This window comes from Protopterus annectens, chromosome 6.part0 (assembly GCF_019279795.1).
Source record: "Protopterus annectens isolate FY-2018-M chromosome 6.part0, PAN1.0, whole genome shotgun sequence".
In the NCBI taxonomy this organism is placed as follows: Eukaryota; Metazoa; Chordata; order Ceratodontiformes; family Protopteridae; genus Protopterus; species Protopterus annectens.
In genome coordinates this window covers 1,617,361,129-1,617,369,850 of record NC_056737.1, presented here as the reverse complement: position 1 = coordinate 1,617,369,850, position 8,722 = coordinate 1,617,361,129, and the positions used below count along the sequence as shown (strand labels likewise).

The 8,722-nt window shown below is 38.8% G+C and overlaps 1 non-coding gene across 1 annotated transcript; it reads left to right on the top strand.

Annotated features, from left to right (window-relative positions):
• The first annotated feature begins 7,948 nt into the window (after positions 1-7,948).
• TRNAQ-UUG lies at positions 7,949-8,021 on the top strand. Its single transcript has one exon. It is a non-coding gene; the product is annotated as a tRNA-Gln (tRNA).
• Positions 8,022-8,722: the final 701 nt, after the last annotated feature.

Below are 8,722 nucleotides of genomic sequence, written 5' to 3'. Positions count from 1 at the left end.
TGTTTTTCATAAAATTGTGGTTTCTGGCAAATTAGTGGCAAGTCATTAAAGATTGAAGTTAGAAAATAATGGCAGACATTTGAGTTTCAGATTTTATACCCTTCAGAAAATTTGTACTAATGCAAGATCTACCTGTTCTATTAAGTTAATAAGAGCAATATTTAAAAATTGGCTTATTTTTGGGCCTGTGTCCCACTTCTAGTTCTATGTATGGCTTTGTCCAGATTTCTTGCTCTGAAGTTGAGAGGTAGGAGTGTCAGAGCCATCACTGTCAGCCAGAGACATTTCAAATTATGACATACTTATTGCACCCCAGCCCCCATTGTAGTGGCTCGGATGTGTCCAAGGAAGGCAAGAAGCAGTTATGCAGTAAGTGTGCAGAGTATTCCCCATCCAAGGTAGATCACAAATATGACCGTGGCTTTTCATCTGTCCTTGATTTTGCAAAATGTTCTGGTTTTCTATCAGATTTTTATACTGTTGATTTATGCTTCTTATTATTCAGGAACTGCATGCTATCACAGTGTCCTGTTGCTCTGTTTAAGTAGCCATGGTTTAATGAATATCAGGTAAGCTTGTCGGAGATTGTAAGATGCAAGTAAGCTTTAGTAAGCTTGTCGGACATTGTAAGATGCAAGTAAGCTTTAGTAAGCATATTGTTAAAGAATTGCCAGCATTGAAAGCCTTTTCGTTGTTGCCATGCAGAGAATATTTACATAGCTAGATAATGTATAAGCCTTGGGTATTGAAATGCATATGACAGTATTTGTAATAAAAGGACAGGATTACAGTATTTTCAGAAGCTCATTACATTTTATTGGAGACCAGTGTCTTATAGCAGTGTCTGTGTGTTAGTACACTTGTAGTTGGGTGGCTTTAATGGTATATGGTAAATAAGCATTGCTACCTTACTTAAAAGCCAAGCCCTGCAACAACTAGCTCCACAATGAAATCAAAACACAATAGCTCTGGTGGGTAAATGTACTCTGTAGTAATCAAAAAAAGGCAAATGTTTGAAATAACTACAGCTTATGTGCAAACACAATAGGTAGTGATGAAACAATGCTCTGCTAAAAATGCTTTAATGCTCCACATTGCTGAGCTGCAATCACTAGCTACCAGGATTTCACCCACTTCAGATCAAGCATGGTGCCGTTCAGTGCAACCTTCCCAGAACTAATTCAAGTCTGACCAGAATTATTTGGTGTGTGTATAAGAGGGAGTTAGCATACCCCTCAGCTGTCCAGATTTTTGCCCCATATTCCTCTTAAAAAGGATTGAAGTTGCTAAATAATGAGACATTTCAGTTTTAGATGTCATGTCATTTAGAAAAATGCATACTAACACAAATCCTGTTACTCTTGCAATTTTCTGAGATCCATATCTATAATCTGTCCCTATTTATTTTAGGCTTTGTCAAGATTTCTTGCACTAAGGGTGAGGCCTTGAGGGGTGTGGTATATTTGTAAGAGAGAGAGAAAGTGAAATGCCCAAGTTAGAGTTAGCAGGTGGAATTTTCAAGTGCATTTTCAAGGAACTGTGAGTTTTAAGGGAAGCGAAGTTCACTGCTGCTCATGCCAAGTCTATTTACAATGTGCAACCATTTTGTTTAGCAAATGGTATCTCTATTGTGGTATAAAGTTTTAAAGCTATGTTAGTAGCACCACAAGTAGAATACTTGCATCTTAATGTAAAGACTTGAGGTTCTATTCCTACAGCATATACATTTGTATGCTGCAGTCCTCAGGATGTCCTCCTTTGGATGAGATGCCTAATAACTATGAACCTGTTTTTCAGCTTGTCATCCATTTTCTAATGCAATATACCAGCTTACCATTTTTTTAATTTAACATAGGCAATTTATTCTTTGACGGCAGCAGACACTGAATTTGTAGATGAAACACTGAAATATACAAGTGTTGCTGTATAATACAAGGGATATAATTCAATTATATATTATAATTAATACAATCAGGTAAATCAAATAACTTTTGCATGGCCCTAACGGTGTGCAAGAAGCCTATTGCTTGAAAACAGTTCAAAGGTAAATAACCAGCCACTGGCCAGATGCATTTTCTTTGAATGTGGGTTTCAATGCCGTTTCATTGAATGTGAGTTTCAAAAGTAGAGAAGCTTTAATGCCAAGTCTGTTTTCATTGTAAGACTATTGCTTTGTTTAGGTTTAGTAAATGTCTCAGTGTTTGGGCTATAATGTTTGAAATAAAAGTTGTAAATTAAATCCAACTGCCTGTAATCATTGTAGAACTAAAGCATAACACAGTATGCACACAGATTTGAACAGTGTCTACAGTAAATGGGGAGAAATAGCCAAGTAATGGGACATTGGAATGGCTGTGTGGGCGGGGCTTGGGTGGGTGGACTTGGGCGGGGCTGTGTTGGCAGGGGGCGGGGCACGCTATGTGGGTGGGGCTCTGGGTTTGCACCCCCCCGCAAAAAATCCTGCGGGCTCCCTTGGTTGTAGGTAAGTCATGGACATTCAGAATCACCATATAGCTGAAAAACCTGATGTTCATAAGGGTAATTAGCATATATCCCATGTGCCTCTAATACAAGAGGTTTGATAGGTCACTCAGTGGAAGTTCAAGCTTGGCTGGAGTTTTCATTTAGTTTTTACTGACTGGTGTTTCTGTGGGACCTTCTCACTCTTTGTTATAATATACAGGATAGAAATAAAAACTGGATAGTGGAGGCAGTATTGAAATAAATGTAGGAGGGATTGCAAATAGTTAATGTGGGCAGACGAATGAGGGGATGTATGTCATAGATTGTGATTGGTTGTGGTTTGAGGTTGGTAGAGGTGGGAGCTTTAAATTTAGAGTAAGTAGGGGTGGGTGGGAATTTGGAGTATGGTAGGGGAGTGGAATGCATCTAAGCAGAGCGAGGGTAAACAAAGTGGCTTCCACTTTTTCAGAAAACAGTCAGTGAACTGGGCCAAAATGAGGTAAGTGTGTGTAAATGTTTCTGTTTCCACTTTAATATATAAAGTAAATTATATAAAGCAGGGACTTAAATTAATTAAAACGTTTAACACTTGCTAAGTAAGGCACTGGTAGCAACAATAGTTTAGCACATAAAAATAAAATGAGAAAATAAATAAGAGAAGTGTGGTTAGAGGTGGTTTGACAGAATCTACTGCTTATTGGGAAACAAACAGAGAAAATATGAAATTAGATTAATACCAAAAAAACCCTGCTTTTGAATTACCCGTTATTGAAAATTTGGGGGAGGGCAATAAGTTTATCTAATGTGGTTCTATGAAATACCGTTCTGCTCCAAGTCACCAAAGCCAAAAATTCTGCAGGGGAAGCACTGTTCTTCTGTGCCATATCCAAGCTCTGGAACAACCTACCAACTAACATTACTACCCTCCCTAGCCATCCTTTCAAGTCTGTTCTTAAATCACATCTAAAATCTCACTGGCTCTGTCCTTGCCAAAACCCCAACTAAATCCAGGTCTTACCAAAAAATTTTTCATTTCTTCTTTATCATAACTCTAGTGTCAGATAAAGTGTTTTCTATGTATTCTATTACCCAGTATTCTTGTATTCTGTTCTGTATATGCATATACGTAAACCTTAACAAATCTTCCATTGTATTTGTCATGCTAACTAACACCTTTTATAACTGTAAAATGATACTGTCTAGGCTGTTTACCATGCTATCTATATGCAACTTTCTGTGGAGCTTTTCTCCCCGGGCCTCTTCTGAAAAAGAACTTGTGTCCAGTCGGACTTTCCTGGTAAACAAATGTAAATAAATAAAATAAATAAATAAGTATTGATAGATGGGGGTGTTGCATAAGGTAAGTGTAGATTAAATGTTGACTGTGAAGAGATATGTTATATTAAGCTATTTAAAATTAGGTAATGCAGTTTTTAAAGTATGACAAGTTAAGATGCAATATGTAATATACAGATCTACTGACTACTCACCTGATGTAGTGTGCATGCCTTATACAAATGCCACAGCAAAGGCAGAAGTTCTGGTAGTGAAGAAATGTGAATAAGTACTTACTAAAACACATATTTATTTGACTTATTCCTTTTAAAGTTGTTTCAAAGTTATACATCCATAACAAGGTGGCACACTGACACAGCAGATAGCATTGTCACCTCACACCAAGAGGTTCACTGGTTTGATTCTCAGCTGGGTTGCCTTCTGTGTAGAGTCTGCATGTCCTCCCTGTGTTCATGTGGGTTTCCTCAGGGTGCTCTGGTTTCCTCCCATATTCCAAAGACATGCAATAGGTGGAATGGACACTCCAAACTGGCCATATGTGTGAGTGTGCATGTGAGTGTGTGATGTGGAAGAACTACTGTGGCTGTAAACCTTGGCTCTAAATGGTTGTCACTGTTGGTGTGTCACCTCAATCCCATGTGCAAAAATGGGAAAAAAGGGGTTGTGGATGGATACATCCACACCAAGGTAGTAAATAGGCTGTCGTTGACTTTCTCTTTAGCAGACTACCCCTGAGGTCCAGATACTTGCTAGTGCATGTAGCACTCAAAACTAGGTGACAAGTACAGCTGGGAGGGTGACTGGGTCTAGTTTACTGATGAGGGAACTGTACTGGTTAGTGTCTAGAAATATAAGAAGGACAACAGATGTGAGAAAAAGCAAAACAGGTAACAGAGAGTGTGAAAAGCTAAATATTGGCAAGTACATTAGGGCACAGAATTCAAATAATTTTGCCGCCAATCAGTACTGCAGAGTCTCTGAGACAGCTCTGATAAAATAATATGCTACCAGTAGTTATACCTAAGGCCAGAGTAGGATGGAAAGGGCTAACTTAAAAGTCTACACAGTCAACGTAGTAAGACATATAAGAGTTTGATCAGAGTATTATTATAGTGGCATCCACAATGCTAAGTACACTATGTGTATAACAATGCTAAGTATACTATGTATATAAGAATGTTAGGTAATTGCTTTTGAAGAAGTGTATTAGTTTCAGCCCTTCCTCTATTGTCACAAGTGGAAAATGGGCTGTGAAACATCATATTACTGCTTTGGAAATTACAAAGACTATTAGTAATCAAAAGTACTATTTGGAAGTTACAAAGACATAAAGCTGTCAATAGTACTATATGTTAAACTGTATACAGATGTATAAACCTTAATTAATATCAGGTGATGGACTGAAAAAAATATTATTGGTCTGGAAGTTTAACAATAAGAGACCAGGAGATAGCATCAAACATTAACACTGTGGGAGCAAACCTAAGAACTAGGAGTTTGCTGGATTGTTTACTCAGAATGCAGACCTCATGTATTTTGCATTTGTGTATAATTTGGGATCTATCATTGAAGGTTGTGCATTAGGGCTGGCAACTCAGCACGTAAAAATCAACTGCCAATCATTAGCGGACCGGAGTTCCGCTGCGGCGACCCCTAACCGGGAAAAGTCGAAAGACACAACAACAACAATAAAAACATTAAATTATCGAAAGCTCCTGTGAATGAATGGGATTTATTGAATACACCATCCCCCCCACTAATTATATATACCAACTTTTAGATTGCACTACAATGAGTAAAGGGCAAAATTTCCAATCCTCCCTGTATCACAATCTCACTATGAACAGTTCGGTGAACGGCATGTTCGATGTAAGAGCACCAAAAATGCTGTTCACTGAACAGTCTTTTTGATAATTTAATAGGGACCCATAATTTGTGTATATGATTCTAAACTCAGTAGAACAGCAAGGACAATACTGCAGCATTGCAGCTATAAGCATATCATATCAGAGGAATGATTCATCAGCAAACACTATCAAACAAATCCAAACAATAATACTTGCAAAACAAGGCAATTAGCACTTACATATGTATACACAGGCTGCTATATTACAATATTGAATGTAACTTTTCAGAAATAGCCAAAAATGGGAATAAATATGTAAAAAAACACTAGCAAGGGCTAAAGTCTTGGGTTTCTGCATAGGCCTGCTTCATATGCAGTCTAACAGCTTTATATAACATCCATTCATAAATGTGGACATTTATTACACTTAATTATATATTATATAAATAATTTATCAGTCATAGGATGGATAAAGCCAGTCAAACACCAAATGGGATAGGTTAATTCAAGCAACAACAGGGAAATTGGCTAGGATAAAATGGAACACAAGGGCAGGTAGCCTAGCACTTACCAATAGGTTCATAGGTAAGTACTAGGCTAGCTGCCCTTGTGGGCCATTTTAAGCCTAACCAGTTTCTCTTTTTGTGCTTGAAATAACCTACCCCATTTAGATATAGATTGGTCTTACACATCCCATGGTTGATAATTATTTATTACTCCTAATGAGAATAACTAGGATCATACCATAGATAATCTGAGGGGACCCATGCATGGGATAAAGCATTTAGGAGCTACATCTATACATTAGTACTACAGGGGGCAGTCCTGGGGCAAATTTTCTTTTTCCCATACATAGATCTAAGTTGTACTTGAAATTGACAAAGATGAACTTTGTTTTATGTAGGTGGCATATAGCATCGCTATCCTCTGCTATGAAACATACTTGTCCCTCTAAACCATCCTGTTGATGTTACAAAATATGTTTAGATCCTTAGACTGAGTATTTCTGATGCCATTTCACTTGCTGATGTGCAGTAAATCCATCAGTAATGGGGTAGAGGATTCTTTACATGCCAGACATGGGTCACCTCCTAGCAGTCTGTATTATTCTGAGTGTAGTAAAGGCCTTTGAGTTGGTCCATGTAGGACATGTCATTTAAGCCTCCATGTGCATTCCAGTTATTGCATGTGTCTGGAAAGACACATGTCAAAATGGCCATTATATTCAATGACTGGCCTAATGAGGGCTGAGTAAAGGGGGAAAATAACATCCCTAGATCTAGACACAATCCCTTACTTTATAAGCTGTGCAATATAGAAGGACTTTCTTACAACAATAGACACATGTTGGTCAAAAGTTAGGCCACTGGCCACATAAGTTCCTAAATCCTGAACAACTGTGATAGTTCCCTGGGGTAGATGGCATCCCAAAGGATACAATAATGCATTTTTGGCATTTACTTTTGGACCATGATTTTGACACCAGTTATTTATTTCCAATGAATCTGTGAACGTATGCGTGTTGGTTTCTGTTATGCAGAATATGTACCATTTGCTAGGCATTTAATGCTGTACATATGAGAGCTACAGTCTGGTTCTACTATGAGAAATCAATAGTTAATTTTTTTTTTGACTGCAGTGGCTCTGTCATGACACAGCATAAACTGCCTGTTGTATGCAATGTAATGAATCAGCTTAAAATAAATGTTTTAGTTGGAGGAGTCCCTTCTCAACTACTGAACACCTCCTAAACTTATATATAATAGCTCCACATTTGTACGGCATTTCAGGAAGGGAAGAAAATTACCTTAAATGCACAGCAGTCTTAAAGCTTCCTCGACCTCCATGTGAAAGAGAAAGTCTCAACAAACCCCAACCTTACATATACCAACTTTGCAGCTGCACAGCATTTGGAGAAGAAGACAAATTCATCCAAAAACATACTATGGTCTTGACAGTAAACACTTGATGCATTGTAACAAGTGTGAGCAAGTAAAGTTCAAACGTGCATGTTAGGAAAGGACAGCATCATTCTAATGCTCTAGGGATGGCCCCAGTTTGGTGTTTGAGAAACAACTGACTTGGAGATGGCAGAAGGGCTAAAATCTTTGCTGGATGCACTGGTACAGACTAGAAGATTCAGGTTCTTGACAGATATGAAACAGGTGACCATGCTAACAGGAATGAAGAGCTGCCTAATTACCAGAGCATGGAATTAAGTTAGAGACTTTTATATCCAGGTCTGTGCCATAATGGGATAAAGCACCAACTATGACTCTGATTATTGTGGTTCAAGTAGTGGCTCAGGCAGTGGAAGAGCTGGGTGGAAGGATGGAAATAAGCAGCCATGTGGCCTAATGGATAAGGTGTCTGACTTTGGATCAGAAGATTGGAGGTTCAAGTCCTGCCATGGTTATAGTGCCAGTCAGCTAGTAGTTTACGGGTTGGGAGGGTGGCCTAATGGTTAAGGTGTTTGCCTTACAAACATAAGGTGCAGGGTTTGAGTCTCACAAGGGATAATTGGATAGGCTTAAAGTGGCTCACAAGAGCAGTTAGCTTAGTATGAACCTATACCCACTTCAGAGGGACTGAGATATGACTCCTGTTGGCCAACTGCCACCATACAAACAGAAATTTTAGTGGCTCTAAAATAACCATAACCTTGGTCAGGGGATTTTGATACTATGCAAGGGACAGTAGCTTGTCAAAGTGCATGAGTAGGGCCATGCGTTTATAGGAGAGAGTATAGACCCTGATGGTGATGAACACACTCACATGAAGAGGGGTTAGGGACTATTATAAATGCCTTGGCTGTATATGTTAATGAGGACTTTCTGTAGTCCATTGTAGAGGCTAGCAGAAGTGGCAGAAACAGAGGCTTCAGGCAGGGAGAGGATTAGAAGTGATATCTACCCGCCCCTTCTGGACCTTTGGGTTTCTACTTAGAATGATCTGTGATGATGCTAGTCATAGTAAGGCTAATGGTCCACAACAGCCATGGTCCAAAAAACCTTCATGCCTGCCTGCATGCCAGCTCACTGTGGTTTGTCCTTGCCCAAATCAATAACCACGTTGTCCAAAATATGAATCTAATGGGCTAAGACTCATTGAAAGGGG